Genomic DNA, 22,260 nt, shown 5'->3' with positions numbered 1-22,260 from the left:
CCCAAATGATCTTTCCCCTGGTTTCTTTAGCAACATTTGGGTGGTGGCAGCGGAAGTTTTATTCCCAAGATCTAGGTTTTTAAGATCTTGGGGGAAGTTTTATACCAAAGCCTGGTAGATAAGGCTTTGGGGTACACTTGCTGGCCCCCACTTCTGCATTTATCATGCCAGAGTGGGGAAGGAGCCATGACAACCTATCATTCCATAAGAGCCTAGGCTTTGTTGGAAGCATTCCTTACCAGTCCAGGACATCTGCAGTGCCACAACCTGGCCATAGGTTTGTACCTTTGTGTCTCATTACGCCATCACCCAACAGGTCTGTGATGCTACCAGTTTCATGAGCAGTGTTGCAATCAGCATGTACATGAACTCCAAGCCCACTTGCAGGGTACTGCTTTTGAGTCACATAGCATAGAATTAATATGGGCAACAGCTCTTGACAAACAGTTAAGGTGTTAACCCTTTCTTCTTTTCATATAAATTCCCTACTTCTTTAGAGTGACTTTGGCAATAGATTGGAAAAATTGAAATTGTGGTGAATTTTATTGTCCCTTTGCTGAGATTTGTACACTTTTTTTCTATATTGTGTAAACCATACGAATAACTTTTTCCCCCATCTTTTTTTTTTATTCTGAATTTATCCTGAGTGAAGAACTGACTGCTGAGTTTATTTGTAAAGTGGGGGTAATACCTTCTTACCCCAAAAAGTATTGTGAAATGAAAACTCATTTAAGGATTGTGAAGCCCTTCAATGTTCTGGAGATAGTAGCATTTAAATCTTCTGACCTTTTTTAAAGTGGCATTCAGTGCACGGTTTGAAAAGAATGCAGTGAACAAGGCCTGAAACCGTATTGGCTATGTTTACAAAGCAGCGTTGTTCCAAAATAACAGAGAGCATGTCTACACTGCAAGCCAGTACAATAAAACTCCAATTGTCCGGCATCCAGTGGTCTGGCACTCCTGATTAGTCCAGCACCAACTGGAACCCGGAAGTGCTCTGGCCAGCTGGACAATTGGAGCTGCTCTGCCCCGGGCTTCCCCAAGTCCACTGCTGCTGAAACTGACGAGTGGCTGACTTGGGGAAGCCGGGGACAGAGCAGCTGGAGTGCTGCTGGGTTGGTCCCGCAGCGCCGCCCTCTCCCACGCTGTGCAGTTCCATGCCGACCATCCCCCCCCCCCCCGACCTCTCACAGCCCCCCTTCCGGTACTCCATCGTATCTGATAATCCGGCACCCCCCAGGTCCTAAAGGTGCTGGATTATTGGAAGTTTACTGTATTTTGAAATAATGGCAAGCTGGAGGGCTTCTTACTCCGACTCCTGGAGCCCTCCTTTTACAAGGAGTATGGGAAGTTGAAGGAAGAGTGTTCTTCCTTAGACTTCTGCTATGTAGACAGCTTAATTCAGCTTTAGCCGGTATTTCAATTTAAGCTACGCAATTGACATAGGTCAAGTTGCATAGCTTAATTTGACTTTTGCTCTGCTGTATAGACATACCCATATTGATCACACACACATGTAAACAAGAATTGTTTTCACCGAATGGGTAGCTATTTTGGGCACTGAATAAGGCGGGAAGGTGGGTGGGTGAAGCGTGAATAGTATGTGATCATGTAATTGATGACTGTAATGTGTATACACACAAACACACAGGAGCTAAATTAGGATTGCACAGATAACCTTAATTCTGGTATTCCCTGATTCATTGAGTGACTTGACTTTGCAACCTTCAGTGACCTTTAATGTAGGCTTTCATGTGTCACATTACGGAACCTTCCAGTACTTTTTGCTTGTTCAAAAATTGCCCGTTTGATTGTATTCCATGTTTGTTGTTTTAAGCTACTGCAATGATATGACAACTTTTAAAATGTCACTTACAACTTTTTTTATTTGAGCTACAGTGACATGACGTGCAGCCCAACCACAAACTTCCTTGCTTTGTGCTACTATACATTAATATTTTGGGCATTTAAAAAGCCAGAACCAAACTCTGGATCCAAAACTTATATGATGAATTTTAGTCTGTTGCTATGTATAAACATAAAAACATCCATACTGGGTCAGACCAAAGGTTCCTCTAGCCCTGGATCCTGTCTTCTGACAGTGGCTAATGCCAGATGCCCAGACGGAGTGAGCAGAACAGGATAATCGTCAAGTGGATCCCTCTCCTGTCATTTCTAGTCCCTGACAAACAGAGTCTAGGGCAGTGGTCATCTACTGGTAGATCTTGGAGCCTCTGCCAAGTTATCAAGGCTATCAAGTGCCTGAACTTCAGCTGCTCCCCTCTCACCCCCCCCCCCCACCCCACTGCTGCGCACCTCCTGCCCTTTGCCTTGTAGCAGCTTCCCCCTACCCCTGCTTGTTGTGCAGGGTAGAGGAGGGGAAAGGGTGCCCCCTCTCCCATCCTGTATCTTATTTCCACAGAGCAAGCGGGGGGGTGGAGGGAGTACAACAGGACTTGGGATGAAGTTTGCTGGCTGCTTTTGGGAGTGGTGCAGGGCCAGGGCAGGGGTTAGCCTGTCTTATCCCCACCCAGGAGCCACCTGAGGTAAGCAGTGCCCAGTCGGAGCCTACATCCTCAAACTCTACCTCAGTCATGAACCCCCTCCTGCACCCCAAGTCCCTGCCCTAGCCCTGAACACCCCTGCATCCAAACATCCTCCCAGAGCCTGCACCTAGAACCTCCTCTGGCACCGCAACTGTCTGCCCCAAGCTCAGCTCAGAGCCCCTCTCATATTCCAAATCCCTTAATTGAAGTCCAAACAACCTACACCCAACCTGCTGCCCCAGCCTTGTGAAAGTAAGAGAGGATGGGGGAAGGAGGGAGGATAGAGTGAACAGGGGCGAGGCCTCAGAAGAGGCACAAAGGAGGTGGGGCAAGGGTATTTGGGTTTGAGGTAGATCTTGGATTGCATTTAAATTCAAAAAGTGATCTCATGCTTAAAAAGGTTAGAGACCACTGGTCTAGGGACACCATTCCTATCCATCCTGGCTAATAAGTATTGATGGACCTAACCTCCATGAAAGAAAATAGGGAGAAAATGAAACCAAAATAGCATTGTTCAGGTAGATGGATTACTTTTGTTCTGGGAAATGTTTTCTTTTGAAGGGGAAAAGATAAACTGGATTGTATCTTGTTTCCCCTCCTGGGAAATGTTCATAAGCTTTCTTGATGTAACTGTTTTTTAGTTTTTTCTCTAACTGTAATTTGATGTATTTTGAAAATAAAGTAGGTTACGTTCTCAAGTTGATTAACCACTTGAATTTTTTTAGCCCCAAAAATTACCAGAATCTTTACTAGATAAGAATATGTGAGCTTTGAGCAAAGAAGAGTTCAACACTACAGGCAGTCCCCGACTTACGCGGATCCGACTTATGTCGGATCCGCACTTACGAACGGGGCTTTCTCGCCCCGGAGGTCGAGGTAGCGGATTGCTACCTGCGAGCTCCGGGGCGAGAGAGCCCCGTTCGTAAGCTGCTCTGGTGCCCCTGGTCTGCTGGAGACCGTCTCCAGCAGACCAGGGGCACCGGGCGGGTTCCCGCGCTTCTGAGGCTTTGCCAGAGCAAAGCCTCAGAAGCGCGGGAACCCGCCGCTGCTGCCGCTTCAGTCCGGGTGCCTGTGGTCTGCTGGGGACAGTCCCCACAGGCACCGGGACTGAAGCCGCAGCCGCGGGGGAGCAAAGCCTCAGAGGCGCGCCACCCCGCTGCTGCTGTGGCTCTGCTCCCGGTGTCCCTGGTCTGCTGGGGGGGGGGGGTGTGCTGCGGCTAGTGTGCGCCCCCCCACCCCCCCAGCAGACCAGGCTTTTGTTTTGGACCCTGGAGCAGAGCAGCTGGGGCGCTGCCGATTGGTCCTGCAGGTCCTGATTCAGCCGCTGCTTGTCAGTTTCAGCACGCCTGGGGCAGAGCAGCTGGGGTGCTGCTGGGCTGGTCCAGTAGTGCCAAGGAGCGGTGCTACTGGAGCAACACATCAGCACCCCAGCTGCTCTGCCCCAGGCGTCCCCAAGTCAGCCGCTGCTGAAACTGACCAGTGCTGACTACAGGAAGCCCGAGGCAGAGTTGCTCTGCCCCAGGCTTCCTGGAATCAGCGCTGATCAGTTTCAGCAGCAGCTGACTTGGGGAAGCTTGGGGTTCTTAAGTTGAATCTGAATGTAAGTCAGAACTGGCAGTCAGTTTCAGCAGCGGCTGAATCTGGACGCCAGTTCCGACTTACATACAGATTCAACTTAAGAACAAACCTACAGTCCCTATCTTGTACGTATCCCGGGGACTGCCTGTACTGTACATCTGGCTGAGTTTATTTTTGGCCTCCTTACATCCAGACTCCTTGTTCTCTGCTGTATAAAAACAGTGAAGGGGAGAAATGTGACTAAATCAGAATTGAAGGACTGGAAGGGATACCAAGAGACCTAATTCATTCAGTCCCCTGCACTCAAGCTACGAAAAAGTACTATCAAGCAACCTAGACCATTCCTGACAGGTGTTTTGTCTAACCTGTTCTTAAAAATCCACATTGATGAAGACTCCACAGCCTCGCTAGGCAATTTATTCCTATGCTTAACTGTTTCGACAGGAAGTTTTTCCTTATCTCCAACCTAAGCACCTTTGCTGCATTTTAAGCCCATCACTTCTTGTTCTAGCCTCAGAGGTTTAAGGAGGACAATGGATATAGTGTACCTAGATTTCTAGAAAGCCTTTGACAAAGTCTTCATCAAAGGCTCTTCTTATGCTGTCATGGGATAAGATAGAAGGTTCCCTCATGGCACAGTAATCTAGTATATAAAGGAGAATGTTTGTAAGTTTGTGCACTAATAACTTGGACACTATAAGAGCTACACAACCAAACTTTGCATGGGATAACGTTTCTTCTAGGAGAAGGTTTTAAGGTACTTTTGGACCCTATCGGGCCCGAGCTCAAGCTGTAAAAATAAAAAAGTAACCCGCTGCACTGCAGGGACCGCTCCACCCACCCTAGGTCCCATGCCCACCACCTGTGGCCCCCAGCGCCGTCCGGGACTCACCCCCTCCCGCCCGTGAGGTTACATAAGCGACTCTCCTTCCTCCCCTTCCATCTATGCAGTGCCCTGACCCCCACGCGCACAATGACTCGGGCACCCACCCTGCCCCCCTGCGGCTCCTGCAGCCCTGGGCGCGAGCTGGGGTGCCCTTCCTGTGTGTAACCTCCCCTCCACCCAGGGTCGCCGCCAGACTCCCGCCCCCAGGGATGATGCGGACCTATATTTTAATCCCTATAGAAATAAATGCAACTTTTTTACCATTCAGAAAAAGATAATGGACTACTGTTTTTCTTCATTTTGTTCCTCTGGTTTCCTGAGCAATGCCGGGTAACTCCAGCTAGTTTTCAGACTGGAAAGAGGTAAATAATGGTCTCATAAGCACCTATACTGGGACCAGTACTTTCAACATATTCATAAATGATCTGGAAAATGGGATAAATGGTGAGTTGGCAAAATTTACAGATGATACAAAATTAGTCAACCTACTGAAGTTCAAAGCTGACTCTGGAAAAATTACAAAGGAATCTCACAAAACTGGGTGACTGGTAACAAAATGTCAGATGAAATTCAATGTTGATAAATGCAAAGTAATGCACATTGGAAAACACCCCAACTATACATATAAAATGATGGGGTCTAAATTAGCTGTTACAGTTCAAGAGCGAGATCTTGCTGCTGTTCTGGATAGTTCTCCAAAAGCCTTCACTCAGTCTGCAGTGGCAGACATAATTCACATTGTTAGGGATTTTTTTTTTTTTTGAAAGGGGATATATAAGACATAAAAATACCATATTTTCTCTGTATAGATCCATAGTATGCCTACATCTTAGGGGTATGGAACAACTTTTGATATGAGGAGAGATTAAGAAGACGTATTAGCCTGAGGGACATATCCTCTTGAAGAGGGAATATGATTGAGGTCTATAAAATCAAGACCAGCACAGAGAAAGTAAACAAGGAAGTATTATTTACTCATAACACAAGAACTAGGGGTCACCAAATGAAATTAATAGGCAACAGATTTAAATAAACAAAAGGAAGTATTTCTTCATGCAATGTACAATCGATCTGTGGAACTCTTTTCCAGAGGATGTTGTGAAGGCCAAGACTAATAACGGGTTCAAAAAAGAACTAGATACATTCATGGAGAATGGGTCCATTTATGACTATTAGCTGGGATCCTGTCCTTAACCTCTGTTTGCCAGAAGATGGCAATAGGCGTCAGGGAAGATCACTGGATTATCTGTTGTGTTCGTTTCTTTGGAAGCACCTGGCATTGGCCACAATCAGGATACTGAATATTGAGCTAGATGAACCATTGGCGAGCCCCAGTATGGCTATTCGTATGTTTTTATGTTTAACTCAAGTTTGTCATCTTGAAATTGAGGTGTACTCAATGTTTTATGGTATACTATGGTGACCTCTTAATCTTATCAGAACTCATCTTGTGATTACACTGCATGTGTTAACTGAACATATTTTAAGCTTCATGAGTAGATGAAACCTAGATTTCAGGCATGCTTTTAATAACGTCATAAATTTAAAATACATTTTGTTAACTTGACAGTTTTCAAAATGACTGCTCTTTCCAATTGAAAGTTAGGACTTCTGTATTGCAACAAATTCATTCCTTTTAAAGATGTTCTTGGACTATTCAGAAGGGGGAAGGAGGTGCAAGAGTAACACATGCTTCCCCTTTCTGTTTTGTTCTGTAATGTTATATAGGTATACAAACCTGCTATCTCAACTGGTCCTGGGCTCCATGCACAGATACTTTTTTCAACACACTTCAATGCTCCTTTGATTTGTGGTTTGTTTCTAAAATTGTTTAAATCCAGGTGAACAAAATTTGTGAAGTCATTTGAAGGCAGAAAGAGTCAGTGTTCCAGTTTCTGTAGTTTAAAATTGAAGAACTATTGAGAGTGTCACTCCCATGAAATTTCCCTTGGGAAGTGAGCAGAGCCTTACAGCTCTAGGAGCTGGGCTAGCCTTGTCTGCTCTATTAAATACTACCCAGTGCTACAGCTGAATGGATGCTAAATTCCATTAATGATGACTGTAGGCAAGGTAAACTGTGTTCACCGCCACTTCAGAAAGTGGATTTATTCATGTCTACATTGTTATATTTTTTTGGCACTGGTTCATCTTTGCTTGCTGCTGACAGTTTTTCAGCAAAGTGACTTTCATGGAATAGACGAAGCTTACAGTTAGAGTTGAGTGAATACTTTTTGATCTGGAGGCCAGATAAGGAAAGAAGTGTTTAATTTTGAACCAATACTGATAGTTTTCATTTTTACAACAAAGCAAAAAACTGAATACATTTTGTTGGATCAAAACAAAATATTGTCAAAGCCAAATTCTATCAACATTTCTAAATATTTTGTCTTCAAGTTTATTGTCCAAAATTACTGACCACATTTGACCAAATTTGTGAATAATTTTGTGGCCGGAAGAGTGGGTTTCAGCAGTCTTTCTCCTTACTGGGGGAAACTCCCTCCCCTTCCCCCCCCCCCCCATCACGGTAGCACTTTCAGATTTAAGTTTTATTTTTTTTCCGGTTATTTTTCTTATCTAAGTTGGTTGTCACAATCCATTATTATAAGTAGTTTTTTATTAGTACATTGGTTTTGAGAATAGTCTTCTTGTGAATGACTGTTTACGTGGGTATTTTATGTGATGTGAACAGCAGCCTTATGACAAATCTAAGCTGACTTTTAATGCAATCAAGTATTATGGCTATGGATAATATGAAATTGGAATTAAATACTCTGTTAACAACTTGGAAGATGGTTATGAAAATCTTTCTTTTTTTAAATAGAGCCATATATTTTTAATAAAACATGCGGAAGTTAAGTTTCTTCAACACATTTGTTGAAAGACTTGAATAAAAACAGTTTACTGGACTATACTGTTTTAAGATTGCTATATCCAACTTTAAGTCTCAGTTAAACCAACAGGAATCAGAAATTGTGATTTGTTAATGTAAATGAAATGGTCTTTTGTTTTTAGTAAAAGGAACTCAAAAGATTAAATGTATTTAAAGTTGTGTATTTGACATTTGAATGCTACAGCAATTGACATTAAAAATGCTTAAGAGGTAAAGGGGATTATTCTGGGGTTAGCTGTTTTCATGTGTGTTTTAAAAATAAAACTGCTTCATTTGCAGTAGTTAGTGTTCTGCCAAAATGGAAAGTACTTTATCCCATAACTAGTACAACACACATTGGGGTTATCCTCAGATAAATGTAAGTGCAATGTCTAAGCCAATGTGACCGGGAGAGAGTACCTCCAGCAATGAGAATAGCCGTCCTCTGTTGAATTTTAATTCTAATTTTATGATGAATATTTGATCCGCTATTTTATTGGTAGCCAAGCTTGTAAAAAATTGTGGTAATACAGGATATTACTGTAGCATTTGCATGAATTCTTGGATTATAGAGTGAAAGGTTGAGAGACCTTTTACTTTTTTAATTTATGCCACTGTAGGAAGCTTGAACTATTTCAAATCTCTAAGGCCACATGTTCAAAATTAGTCAGGATTGTGTCATCTGTTGTCGTGAAGATAGAAGTTCCATGCAGCTGTCTTCGTTAAATTTTGTGGTAAGACATTAAAAATGGAAACTGTGTGAAAGTTGGTGCCTATTATATTGCCTTTTGTAAGACTTGAAATTTGTACCTGTCCCTTTATTAAAATTTCCTCTCCCTACTCATGTACCGATTTTATGGCTGTTACACTTCATCCTGTAGACCTATTATAGCTACCAGCATTCCTACAGAGATGCTTATCTTTAGGTACCTGCTGCTTAACCATCAAGATTAAGTAACTTGCAAAAGTGGCACATGGAGTTTTACTAATGATCTTATTTGCAGCTTCATCTAACTTGTATCCCACCATAAACTTCACTGATAAAGAAGTGTGGCTTTAGTTCATGTACAGTCCTGATGATCATGAGGGCATTCTGCACAAAAATATTTTTTGTATAAAAAAAATTCTGCACAGTTTTGCACTGCATATACAAAATTTGTCAGATACATATGGAGGTTCCGTTATGATGACACAGGAGAATATAGGCCACTAGTTGCACAGAGGTGGGAAATCACTCTGAAGCCCCCCCCCCCCTTTATACTCAGGACATGGCCCAGCAGTGAGGCTATATATTATCTTGACATAACCAAGGACAGAGCCTGCCCCAGAAACATCCCAGGGCCCTGCCCCTGTGTAAGCAGGCAGGCTCAGTTTGGCAGGATGCGAAAATGGAGGGGCTCCATGTGTGGGTTGAGAGGGTTCTATGTGAGGCAGTCTGGATGTGGGCGATGATATGGATGCACCATGGCTTATTTGGGGTGGAGGCTTCTGAATGCAGCAGTAATGAAGGGGGTCCAGGTGAAGGTTCTTGGGGCTCAGTAGGGCAGAATAAGTGAGAGAGGAAGTTAGAGCTTGGCAGGGGGTCTGGATGTTGGAGGCTCAGTGGGGAAGTGGGGCAGGGATCCAGGTGCAGATGGTTGGTTGGCTCACTGGAATGGGGATCTGGGTATGGATGGCTCATTGTCCTGTTCCAAGTGAAGAAGGTGTGGGGCGCTCAGCAGGTAGTGTTTCTAGATATAGGAAGGTGTAGCTCAGTAGGAAGGTCTGGGTCTGTATGCATGCAGACTGGGTGGATGGTACAGTGATTCCTCCCTCTGTAGCTGAGGAATGATGGGCATGGGAGGTAGGGAGTTTGCAGATTTTTCTATAGCTTTGAAAGAAATCTTGGGGTGAAGCTGATGTGGTCCCAGATGGCATGCATGGACAAAAGGAACTCCTGTCTTCTCCAGCCCTTCCAGAATGAGCAGCTGAGATCAGTGCAGGATTGGAAACACTAGCCTAGGTCTTCCCCAGTTCTGCTCCCTGCCCCACAGTGATTTATCTCTGTTGGACATCCTGGGCACCTGAAACATACTGTGGGGGAGGGTCACATGACTGCTCTTATGGCTTTCCTGTGCTTCACTATCAAAGTAATTTTTCTGCAGCATGCAAAGAAATCTTCAGGGGTTGTGAATTCTGCACATGTAAAATATCAGAGAATTCCCCCCAGGAAAATCTACGGGGCAGCAAAGGAGCAAGCTTCCCCCATGCTGCTGTGCCAGCAGGGGACAAGTTTGATCTGGGGGCAATTCCCTTAAGGGTTGTTCAGTCTTCATGGCCTATGAAGCTCTTGGCTTCTCTTTTGAGTCTGCCAATTAGGACAAAGTGGTGATGGATTAGAGCAGTGTTTTTCAAAGTGGACCACAAAACCACTTTGAGACACCTGTTAACTCGCACCATGGCCACAGAGTCTTGCGGCCCTTATTTCCCTGTTTGCAACCAAGGGAAGCCATGGGAAGCAGCAGTCCAGCCCATGCTGTTTCCTGCGGCTCCTCTTGGCTGCAAAACAGAGCCAGTAAGAGCCATGAGGCTCTGTCACTGCAATGCCAATCAGTAAACAAACAGGTGTGGCTAGTTAACAAGCTTCTCAAAGTGGTTTTGCAGACCACTTTGAGAGAGGTTAGATTAGAGATATGGGAATGGGACCTCCCATCCACCAAATTCAGCCCCTCTTAACAACCACCAAGTATTCACTATACGCAAACACCTTTTAATTGCTACTAAGTTGGGATAGTTCCATACAGGCGACCTACAGGCAAAAGGCTCTGAAACTTATTAGTAATGCTCTGAGATGTTTGGTTTCCTAAAATGCTAATGTTACACTTCAAGTGAATATTTCTCCAGAAAATAACAAACCTCTTTATATCAAGTTCCAACCTTGGGAGTTTACATAGGCAATGTCTTTTCTTTTTCATGGTCCTCTGCACATTCCACTGTCTCTTAGAAACAAAATGTGTGTGTAGTGCTCTATTCTGTTCTTAAAGGGACAGTCTGAATAACCAAATAACCATAAAATACAATAATAAAATATAGTACCATAGCATTCCAATTTACCTCTAAACAACACAATCTAAGACATAAAATGCTTTCAGTGTTTCAACAGTTGTCCTAGGGGGTCTCATAGTAACTTGCATATATTTTTATCCCCAGTGGATCATCTGTCAGGTTTGAACTCTCACCTTTTAGCTGCACAGCACACACTTCTGCCACTTCAGCAGCTGAAATAACGCCATGCCTCTCCAATCAATTATCTCATATAAGGAGCAGACCATAAAGGGGGAGATGCCACCATTAGGTTATATAGCTGTTTGTGAATTACCTCTAGAATACTGGGTATTGGGGTTCTTGAATTATATTCCTCAGGCTGAAAAGAGTACTGTCTAGGAGTTAGACACAGTATAGCCAAACCCAGTATGTAGGACAGAGGGGAGGAAACTTTTTTGCATCAAGGGCCATGGTACCACAGAAAAATCAGTTGGGTGCCCCACACGAGCAAGAAGCAAAAAAACCCCAAACAACCCTCTCTAACATGGCTCCTGACTGAGGAGAGAGGCATTTCCCACATTCCCCTCGCACACCAGAGTTTTGGGTGGCCTAAGCTAGTAGATGTTGTGTGTTCTATCCCTGCAAGGAAATAGCAGGGGGCTGGAGCACCAGTGTGGGCTCCCCAATGCTGGGGAAAGCCCCGAGCCTTGGAAGCCAGATTCAGACAAGCCCCGGGCCTTAGGTTCCCATCCCTGATGTAGAGGATGTTTTTGTTGTCTGCAGGGACTGGACCTGGGATCTCTGGATGCAAAAAAAGCACACATTTCTACCACCTCAGCTAAAAGGGCAATGCATATTAATATAACAGACTAAAATACCTCCATAATCTAGCAGTTAGAGTGGGTACAAAGATCCACATGGTTATCCGCCTAGTTAGACAAGCGCATAATTTAGACCATTTCGTTTAAAGGCAAATATATGCAGCTTGCGTCTGACATATGATAGACTTGGTTCTAGTCCCAGCTCTGCCTGCGATGATCTTGTGCACCTATTAACCTTATCTGTAAAGTAAGTGAATAATAGTTGTCTCCCCTTAGGTAGGAACATTAATTCTTTATTTATTCTTCATTCAGTCTTTATTAATAAGGTTTTTTTAAGGGTATAGAAATTAAGTTTGAGTTAGAATTAGAATTCATGGTCTTTTGACTTGAAGTTCAATGTGCCTTCCCCTGGGATACAGGCATTGAATGTTGAGCACATTATCTTGCTTCCAACTCTCCAATAAGAGGCCTCTTTAAAAAGGTCGGGTCTTTTTCAGAAGGTGCATATGTGGTATTCTTTAGAAAATTGGGCCCCTTTAAGAGTCTCAAATTGGAAGACCAAAACTTGACATTTAAAATTGCTAGTCACTGTTGAAATGTTTAATTTTTTAGTTTCCTGATAATATACTCTTTTTCTCCAGGTCTCCTGCCTCTCCCTGTGTACAGGATGGTTGATGCTCTGTAAATGCAACTATATTTTTGTTCAGGGTGTGGCACATTACTTATTTAGTTTAGTGTCCAAATACTGCACTCAGTACAAAGTAAAATTCTGCAAGCTGTTCTGTGGAGCTTTATCATCTCATGAACTTCTCAACAAGGTTAACTTATCCTCCTCATATCATCCTTATTTTACAGATGTAAAACTGAGGCACAGATGTTAAATAATTTGTCCAGTTTTGCGGAGTAATTCTGCTGCAGGCCGGAGAATGGAACCTCTAGCTCTCTTAGGACTAGTCTTAACCACACTACCACTTTTCCTATTTCAGTATACATTAGCTTAATCCTGATGCACCATAGTATTATAGCAAATAAGGTAGGAGAAGCTGTTTACTATGTTACCCTGCCTCATTTACTATTCAACTTATTCTGAGGATGGAATTCTATGCAAAAAATTCATACATATAAAGGGGCAGAGCCAAAGATAGCGCTGCTACTCCACAAACATCTTTGAAGAAGGGATTATTTCCCTTGTGGTCCATGTCACTTGCGGATGGGTACCTGCTACTTTCGTCCTGCCTTTTCAGGGAGGTGGTATTAGTGTCTGCTCTTCCTCCAGTGATAAAGGGTATGGGATTCCTCCCACTCCTTGCCAGTGACTTAGAACTCCAGCAGCTGATTTGCCTTATGCTGCAAGTTCTCAGCCTGGGATGTGACCCATGTGTGTTGCAAATCGATGTCGAGGGTCAGATCCATCTTGTCTTTCCCATAGTACAAAAGGGTGTAAGAGTTGTGATATGGGTAAACGCTGAGAACCTAATATAGCCCAACCAACTGCTTGTTCTCTCTTAAAATTTAAAAAGCGAATGGTCCTGCAGCACCTTAGCAACTAACAAAAAATGTAGATGGTATCATGGGCTTTCGTGGGCACAGCCCACTTCTTCAGATGAATGGAGCAAGAGGTCCAGAGACACAAATAAAAAACCCCTTGCTCCATTCATCTGAAGAAGTGGGTTGTGTCTACGAAAGCTCATGATACCATCTACATTTTTTGTTAGTCGCTAAGGTGCTGCAGGACCATTTGTTGTTTTTTTTAATTGTTTTTTTAATTACAGACTAGCTAGCTAGCCCTCTCAAGTTGTCTTAAAATTGTGTATTTTCATGCTTTTAGATACTTAGTGTTAATTTGGCCTTAATTTATGGATACTTGCCTACCTGTTAGGGATGTTAAGAGCTGAATGGGTTAAACTCTGCCCTGCTCCCAAAGAGGCAGCTTCGTTGGCAGCCCCATTCCTGGGGAGGCTTCATTGCGGGCTGTTCAGTATGAAGCTTATTTAAGGTTTATACTGCAGAGCCTGCAGTCCATGTAACTGCCACCTTTATTTTTTTTAATAGGGTACATAGTTACCTTATTAAATGACTTGAACATCCCTACTACCCACTGGCCTTGTATAAATCATGAGTAGTATCTTTGTTCATTCCATAACAACAGAAGCAGTTTAAGCTACCTCATTTCTCCTTTGGAAATCAGACTTGGTCTGCTGCATCAGCATATTGGGACCTCAGTCTTCTCTGCCTCTATCTAAAAGAGCATATTTTGGTGAGATATACGCTTATGTTGTTTTAAAAGTGAAAGTTTCCTCCCATGTGCTTCTGGGAACTTGCAATGAATTTGATTTTTAGAAACTGGAGCCTGTTATGCTTATAAGAAGCACACGAGTTTCATATTTTAGCTGCATGGCTACCAACTCACAGATTGTGTTTGCTGAATTTGTCTTCCTTCTGACTTCTTCAGTGTAGCTTTGTCCAACCTGTCACTTTTCCATTCCTTCAACTAGCTTCTTAGTTATGTGGTTCTACTGGCTTGCAGTGCCTGTCAGTGGATCCCTGTATTCTTGACAGCTCTCAAAGTATGTCATGGTGGCCAACCTGGCTATTTTACCATACCTCAAAGGAGAGAAGGTGCAAAAAAAGCCTAAATATTTTGTTTTTGGATTGAGTATATCTTATTTACTGGTTGCTCTCTATCTGTGTGTGTGGTGAGGCAGCCTGAGAGCAGGGAGCTGCCGAGGCCTCATGGAGGGCAGATACACAGGAGCTGGGTATGTGGTTTTTTGTTCCCTGAGTAGGCTGCTAAAAACTGTGGCCCAGCCAGGACCAGCCTAAAGGGAAGGCTAATTGGAACACCTGTGGCCAGTTAAGGTGAATGAGCACACTGTAAAAACCCTTCCTCAGGCAAAGCTGGGGGGAGGAGGGGAGGAGAAAAGGGACAGACTAGAGGAGAAGTGAATGAGAAGAGAGCAGCCCAGCACAAGGGAACAGACCCAAGACAGCTGTTGTCAAGGCTTGCTCCACAGCATCAGGGAGGAGGTACTGCAGGAAGGGTTGGGGAAATGGCCCAGGGATGGGTTGCTGCTCAGGGGAAGGGCCAAGCTATACGGCCCGTTCGGGGCTGCCCCCACCCGTAGGGCCCTGGGCTAGAACCCAGAGCAAGTGGGTGGGACCGGGTTCCTCCCAACCTTCCCCCTGGCTTGAAAGGCCAGTAGGGAATGGAAAAAGGACATTGGACTGGCCCATGATGAAAAAGGCTCTAGTAGCGGGGTACCCTGACCTTTAGGGGAGTATTAGGGACACTGCGAGCCTCTGAGGTACACACAAACCCACCAGGAAGCGCAGGACCCACAGGGCTTGGCCCAGGTTTTGCCACAGTGTGTGTATGTATTATGGCTATAGAAACGTATTTACAGGCAGTCCCCGACTTACGTGGATCCGACTTATGTCGGATCCGCACTTATGAACGGGGCTTTTCTCGCCCCGGAGCTCGCGGGTTGTGGGACCACCCAGAGCGCAGCGGTCCCACCGGGGCAAAGGAGCAAAGCCGCACGGGCAGTGGGGTCCCGCCGCCTGTGCGGTTTTGCTCGGGTCTCCCTGCTGTGCTGGGGGGGGACTCCCCGCCAGCACAGCAGGGAGACAGGAGCAAAGCCGCAGAGGCGGTGGGACCTCTGCGGCTTTGCTCCGGTCTCCCTGGCCTGCTGGGGGGGAGGGGGCGCAGCTAGTGCGCTCCTCCCCCCCCCCCCCCAGCAGACCAGGCTTTTGTTATGGGACGCCTGGGGTAGAGCAGCTGGGGTGCTGCTAGGTTGGTCCTGCGGGGACTTACCTGGCAGTGCCCCAGCTGTTCTGTCCCAGGAGTCCAGATTCAGCAGCTGCTGAAACTGATCAGCGGCTGATTCCAGGAAGCCGGGGGCAGAGCAACTCTGCCTAGGGCTTCCTGTAGTCAGCTGCTGATCACTTTCAGCAGCGGCTGAATCTGGAGCCAGTTCCGACTTACATGCAAATTCAACTTAAGAACAAACCTATAGTCCCTATCTTGTACGTAACCCGGGGACTGCCTGTACTGTAATTCACTTCAAACATTTATCACCATTAAAATAAAACAGGGCTGGCTTTTACAGTAGTGCTTAGGACAGCGGTGCCCAACTGCTGGTCTGTGGCCTGGTGCCAGGCCGCGAACTGATGGCTGCTTGGCCGTGGCGACTGTGGGGCGCAGGACTGGGGTACACCACCCAGCCCCCCCTTCCTGTCGCAGTTGTTGAGTGACACGTATCCTGCCCCACCTGTCAGCCAACCAGTGCCAGGCAGGGGCAGAGTCTCCTCCTGGACACAGAAGAGCCGTGTGGAGCCCAGCACGGAAGCCTTTGAGCAGCTGCTATAGGGCAGCAGCACTCACCTGGTGGCTGGGAGGCAGTGCAGGGCTAGGTGAGGGAGGTAGGGCAGGCACTGGGGGTGCCAGGGCTAGTTCTGGGGGGCTATAAGATGTTGGCTGAGGGATTCTGGGGGTGAGGTTAGTACTGGGGAGCTCTAAGAGGTAGGAGGCACGAAGGGGGGGGCTGACACTGGGGGGACACTGGGGCATCTGAGGTGGGGGGCTCTGGGGATGGGGCTAATATTAGGGACTGTGGGCTGGCACTGGGGGGGGGCAGGGACTCCAGGAGGCTGGGTGCAGTGGAGTTCCAGAAACAGGAGGTTCGCACTGGGGGTTTGGTGGGGGGGCTGTAAGGGGCAGGGTGCTGACACTGAGGCATTTGGAATGGGGGTTAGCACGGTGGGGGGGCTCTGAGGATAGATGGCTGGCAATGGGGGTAGTGGAATGGTGGGGGGCTCGAGTTGGCACTAACTAACACACACCTAACTAGGGGTTAGGGCTGGTGTACCCCAGCCCCCAGACCTGCCACAAACAACCCGCTATGTGGCAACTGCTGGAGCTAAAGCCGGCTCTGTGGTCTGGGGCTTTTGGTGGATTGGTAACATTTTATTTGCATATTGGCATATTCATTCATTGCATAATGAATATGCCAATATGCTAACAAACTGTTACTGGTCTGCTGAAAGTTTTGAGAATGGGTTTTCTGGTTCACGGTATAAAAAAGGTTGGGAACCACTGGCTTAAGGGACTCCAGCAGAATTGGGGGCACCATTGTTATAGATGTTATACAGACATTCTGTCCTTGCCCCCATAGAACTTATAATTTTAATTTAACAAGACCAGGTGGATGATGGCTAGAGAGATGAAAGTGTAACCGTGTACATGGTTAACATTGTTACATGCAGTCTCCCAGTATGCGCAGGGCACACATCAGTTCCTGGGAAGCTGCCTGCCATCTGTTTTTTAGAGGCAGCAGCACTGGGGGATGAGGGGAGGAGGTAGGCAGGATCTGACTGCCGCCCTGTGTGTAAGTGCTGAAATTTTCAGTGGTTACGCAGTTACTCACTTAAACACATTTTAACATCCCTAGTGATGGCATAATGGTACTACAAGCACGTTTTAACATAATCAGCACCATTCTTGGTAAGACCAGTAGTTCATCTAACTTGGTATCTTGTCTTCTAATAATGGTTGATGCCAGGTGCTTTGGAGGAAATGAAAAGAACAGGGCAATATATGAAATGATCCGTTTGTTATCCTACCTTCTAGCAGCCAGAGGTTTAGGGAGATCCAGAGCATGGGGTTGTGTCCATGACCATCTTCAGCAGGTGACAACATTAATATATAAAGGAAATTTGAGTGAAGACTGTGGCAAGAGAAGAAATTCTTGTATATAGCTAAGGGAAGGTGAGAGCGAACCATAAGTTTAACTCTGAAGATGATTGCATTAGATTTTCTCTTTATCCAATCATACCTATATTTGTTTCCAGAGTAACTATGATATTTAAACAAAAAGCAGGAAGCAGAAAACATTTAAAAAAGCAAAAATGTTTTCATTTTTGATACTTAGTATTTTATATTATTAGTTTTGATGTATGTACATAATGGATACTAATTTATTAGCTCATCAGTGAGGATCATATCTCTATGAACTAGGTCTTCCCTTCAATAATGAACTACAGAAGCTAATTTTTTCTCCTGGCACACGTTAAGTAATGGGATAAAATTACAGCAATTCTAAAGGAAAACAACTGGTCAAATGATAAAATACTAAGTGTTAAAAATGAAAACATTTTTGCTTTTTAAAATGTTTTCTGCTTCCTGCTTTTGGTTTAAATGTCATAGTTACTTTGGAAACAAATATAGGTATGATTGGATAAACAGAGTTGTGAGCATGGTTTCAGCTGTCTGTAGAGTGAGAGGTATAATAAAGGTCAAAATTAGTTCCTTTTTTACAAATAAAACCTCAATGTTGCGTCCATGGCAGATTGCTTAAGAATGACTGTTAAGGAAGTAAAAAGAACAGCTCTATTCAGCAAGTGATCTTAAATTCCCATTGGTGTCTCTAAATGAAATACCTCTTTAGAAAGCTAAGAGAACACTTTTTATCTTAGTGTATTTTGCAGTGGTGAAAAATATGTTCAATAGTGCTTGTTAATATACATAAGTGTTTATGCAATGTTAAAACTCTTGAGAGGCAGTGTCCAAGATGAGTGCATTGCATGCGCCCACACAAATCAGGCTGAATTGTTAACCATTTCTACTCTTATTTTCTTTGGGGTATATTTAATGTACTTCCTGAAAATAATAGGAGTTATATATGTTCAGTGAGGGAGAAACTACACCTAGATTCCTAACTCAAAATACTTATTTGTGATAACCAAATGAAGATTCTTGAGATTATACCCATTCCACATGTTATACTGTCATGGCTGCTGCCAACAGAGACTCAAAATAAAGCTCCCTTTCTTTAAAAGAAGACAGAACACCTTATATAAGGGAGACAGTTTTTGCAATTCACCCATCTGTCTGCCAGGTCTGAAGCAGTCCAACTTTCTCAGACTTCAGTATATATTGTTAGGTACGGGGAGAAGAGTTATCTGAGCTGTGTGCATTGGGGCAGGGATTTGTGGCTGGAATAAGTCTTTTTTTCTAGGCTTTGTGGTACTATTACACTTATTTCTGTGTTGTTTTGTTTTAATATATGGTGATGATGATTTGGATAAATGCCTTTTAATTTTTTTAGTATAGTGGGATCCTGTTTTCAGCTACTTATAACACTGCCAAATTTTGCTATTTAGGGTGCAACTTTTGATTTTTGTTCCTTTTGAAAAGGAGATTAGATAAAAATACTTTGTTTTACAATATTAAATTTCTCATTACTTTTTTTTTTTTCCTAAAAAGAAAAATAATTCACCTCAGAGCCTCCCATATTTTGGAGCAGGGGCTTGAAGTTTGATAGGAGAGGTAGCACTGTGTCAGAGATATACCTCTTGCTATTACTGTTAAAATCTGTCCAAATTTGGCCTACTTGTAAGCTGTCGGGGAAAACAGATCTGTTCACGCACATTCAGAGATCTGAGTTTTGCAGCTAAAATTTCTGTAGATTGTGGCCTTGCTTGGCCACCCTGTTGTTGACTTGGGGCTGTGAGACTAAAGCTGAACTTTTCCTATTTATTGCTTTCCTGCCTCACTCGATGCACATGGCCCTTGAAGGGGGAAGGGAAAGGAGGAGTGGTGAATCAGGATTGTGCAGTACATCTGACACAGTGCTACCTCTCCTATCAAACTTCAAGCCCCTGGGCAGCAGTGCTCAGCTAGGAGGCAGCACAGGTCTAGATGAGGGAGGTGGAGCAGGCACTAAGGGCTCTGGGGGCAGGGCTAGTAGTAAGGGGGCTATGAGGGAAGGGCTGGCATTGGGGGTGGAGGGTCCTGGAGGGGTTGGATGCATTGGGGCTCTGGAAACAGGAGTTTGGCACTGGAGGGTCTGGTGCTGTGGGGCTCTATCAGGCAGGGGGCTGGCACTGAGGAGTTTGGGATGGGGGGGCTGGCACTGGGGAGCTCTGAGGGCTGGAGGTTGGCACTGGGGAGGTTGGGTGCAGGGGACTCAGGGGTCAGTGGCTAGCACTGAGGGGGGTAGTGGAGAGGTGAGGGGGCTCTAGGAGTTAGGGCTAGCACTTGTGGGACTCCAGGGACCGGGTCTTTATATACAGGCTGTCCCCGACTTGCGACGTGATCGGCTTCGGGGGAAGCATCACAAGTCGGAGGCGTCATAACTCAAGCCTGCATTTATGACCGTACGCCATCATAAATGGGGGGCTGAGGACATAAGTCGGGGGGATTTCGGCCCCTTCCGCACTTATGGAAAAGGTCGTAAGTGCAGGGGGTCGTAAATTGGGGTGTCATAAGGCGGGGGCCTCCTGTACCACAGACCAGCAAACCCATTCACAGTGTTTGCTGGTCCGTGGTATAAAAAAGGTTGGGAACCACTGGTTTAGCAGGCTTCCTGTTTCTGATTTTTCTATTGCTTCTTGAACTTTTGGTTAGTTAGTCTTCAAATTCCTTTTTTGGCTTTCTGTCTGGGAGACCTCTCGAGCTTAGTCCCTCTTATGGCCTACCCGCCAGGGTCCCTGCACGCATTCCCCCTGAGATGTAATATGGCCCCATGGCCAAAGTCCACACCTGGGTCCTTAGAGCAGGGTTAGACGGCCAGAGTCCATTCCTCAGCCCCGCCCTTACTAAGGGGAATACAGCCCAGAGGCCAAAGTCCATACACAAGTCCTTATAGCAGGGATACCACGGCTTTGAGGTCTAGTTCACAGGCTTACAGGCCCAGTTCGTTCCCTCAAGCCAGCTATGGAGGGGGTAGGGAGACCTGGGCACTCCCACTCCACTTGGTCCCAGTGCAGGGCCCTGTAGGCAGTGGCTGGCGCTGCTGCCTTGCTCAGAGGGGAATTCTGCTGCAACATGCTTAGTGTTCTGGGTAAACTCCCCACTCTGGGCTACTTCCTACCCGTGTCTGGCGGATGTCCTCCCCGTCAATCTAATGGCTCTGCAGGTAGCACCTACCGGCCTGACTATTGCTGGAAAGTCTGGTCACTCTTTCTGTCTGGGGCTACCCCAGCGTCTCCTTCCTCTCCAGCAGTCAGCCCAGACTGAGCTGCCCGAGGGCCTTTTATAGTGTGGTTCCTCTGGGAGCATGCCAAGAAGGGCTGTGCGGGAGGGACTATTTCAGCTCTTCAGTGCGGGGTTGATATGCCCCTTGACACCTTCCTAATTATATTTTTATACTTCATTTGACAATGTTTATGCTCCTTTCTATTTTCCTCACTAGGATTTAATGTCTACCTTTTAAACAATGCTTTTTTATCCTTTCACTGCTTCTTTTGGGTTAAGCCAAGCCACAGTGGCACTTTTTTTTTTTAATTATTTGAGATATACAGTATGTTTGAGTTGAGCCCCTACTATGGTGAGTTTGAAAAGTTTCCATGCAGCTTGCAGGGATTTTACTTTTGGTACTGCACTTCTTAATTTCTGTTTAACTAAGTCTATCTGGATGTCTTGAGAGAACTGCAACCTTTGCACCAGGCAAGCAAGTCACCATAAGTTTCTCCTGGTCATCACAAACCCAGCTATGTTTCTAGTGATTTAATCCCCCATTACTAATACTTGTCTTTTCCTCATAACTGGAGTTCAGTCTCTTAGAGGGTTATCCTCAGTGAGAGAGGATACCTTAACATCATATGGAAGAAGGGTCCTAACTAATGAGATTATTTCCCTCTGCTGCGGATTGATGTTCTCCTCCCATGAGGCATTCATCCTTCTCAGCAGCACAGAAGCAGTCTGACTAAGGGTGGGACTTCTCTACTGTGTACCTGTGTACCTCTCTGCCTTCCTTAGCTCCTCCAGTTCAGTCACATTGGTCTCCAAAGTCTGTAAATGGTCTCTGAGGGCCAGGAGCGCTTTGCACTGAATGCACACGTATGCCACCTGTCCGTAGGGTATGCTACATTAGGTGCAAAAAACTGGATAGCTCCAACTCTGCTGCTGGGCTTCTGCCTGCTTTGTATTGAAAACAAACAAAAAACCCTCTTACTGATTCCCAGCAAGTGCAAAAACAAACACCTCACTGATCTGCTTCCAACTGAGAATGAAAACACCCTGCTTAGGGCTCTGCTCCTGCTCCTGCCTGCAGAAGGGTACAAGGGCTGCTGAGGCTTGCTGCTTTTGGCCCACAGACTGTAGTTTCCCACTCTTGATTTAAGGGAATCTACAGCTATTGATTGTTTTTTCCCTTATCTGGTTTCCCAGTGTATCTGTAAATTGAAATATTTAATATTTACTAATTTCTTGGTAGTTCTTGGTATTTGTAGGAGAAAGAAAGAGCTTGAAGCATGGGCCTGGGGCCTCAACCAAAGTAAGCAAGAGTTATACTGTGAGCAACAGGCAGGCCTTGTCAAAAGCAGATGTTTGCCTGTAAGTGTCTCTTGGCAGATGAACTGCGAGCACTGCTAAAAGCACATGAAATATGTAAATACATTCCACCAGGACAGTACAAGGACACCCCAGCTTAGTACATAATAAAATAGTTTAAAACAACGAGAGTATAAGTATAACAACGGGAAGTGAATGCTTTGGAGGAAAGTACAAGGGGAGGTACCAATGTGTCATTAATA

General features: G+C 45.1%; 1 protein-coding gene and 1 long non-coding RNA gene across 6 annotated transcripts in view; one reads left to right on the top strand and one right to left on the bottom strand.

Moving 5' to 3' along the window:
* CDK8 (cyclin dependent kinase 8) overlaps positions 1 to 22,260 on the top strand; it is a 180,476-nt gene that overhangs the window by 46,329 nt on the left and 111,887 nt on the right. The gene's annotated exons all lie outside the window — the stretch shown is intronic.
* Positions 4,640 to 10,830, bottom strand: LOC142826534 (uncharacterized). The gene is made up of 3 exons (XR_012900730.1): positions 10,775 to 10,830; positions 5,272 to 5,362; positions 4,640 to 4,767 (listed from the first exon to the last, which is right to left on the bottom strand). It is a non-coding gene; the product is annotated as an uncharacterized LOC142826534 (long non-coding RNA).

Source organism: Pelodiscus sinensis, chromosome 1 (genome assembly GCF_049634645.1).
Source record: "Pelodiscus sinensis isolate JC-2024 chromosome 1, ASM4963464v1, whole genome shotgun sequence".
NCBI lineage: Eukaryota > Metazoa > Chordata > Testudines > Trionychidae > Pelodiscus > Pelodiscus sinensis.
Note: the sequence above shows the minus strand (reverse complement) of the source record. Positions and strands in the feature narration are given on the sequence as shown.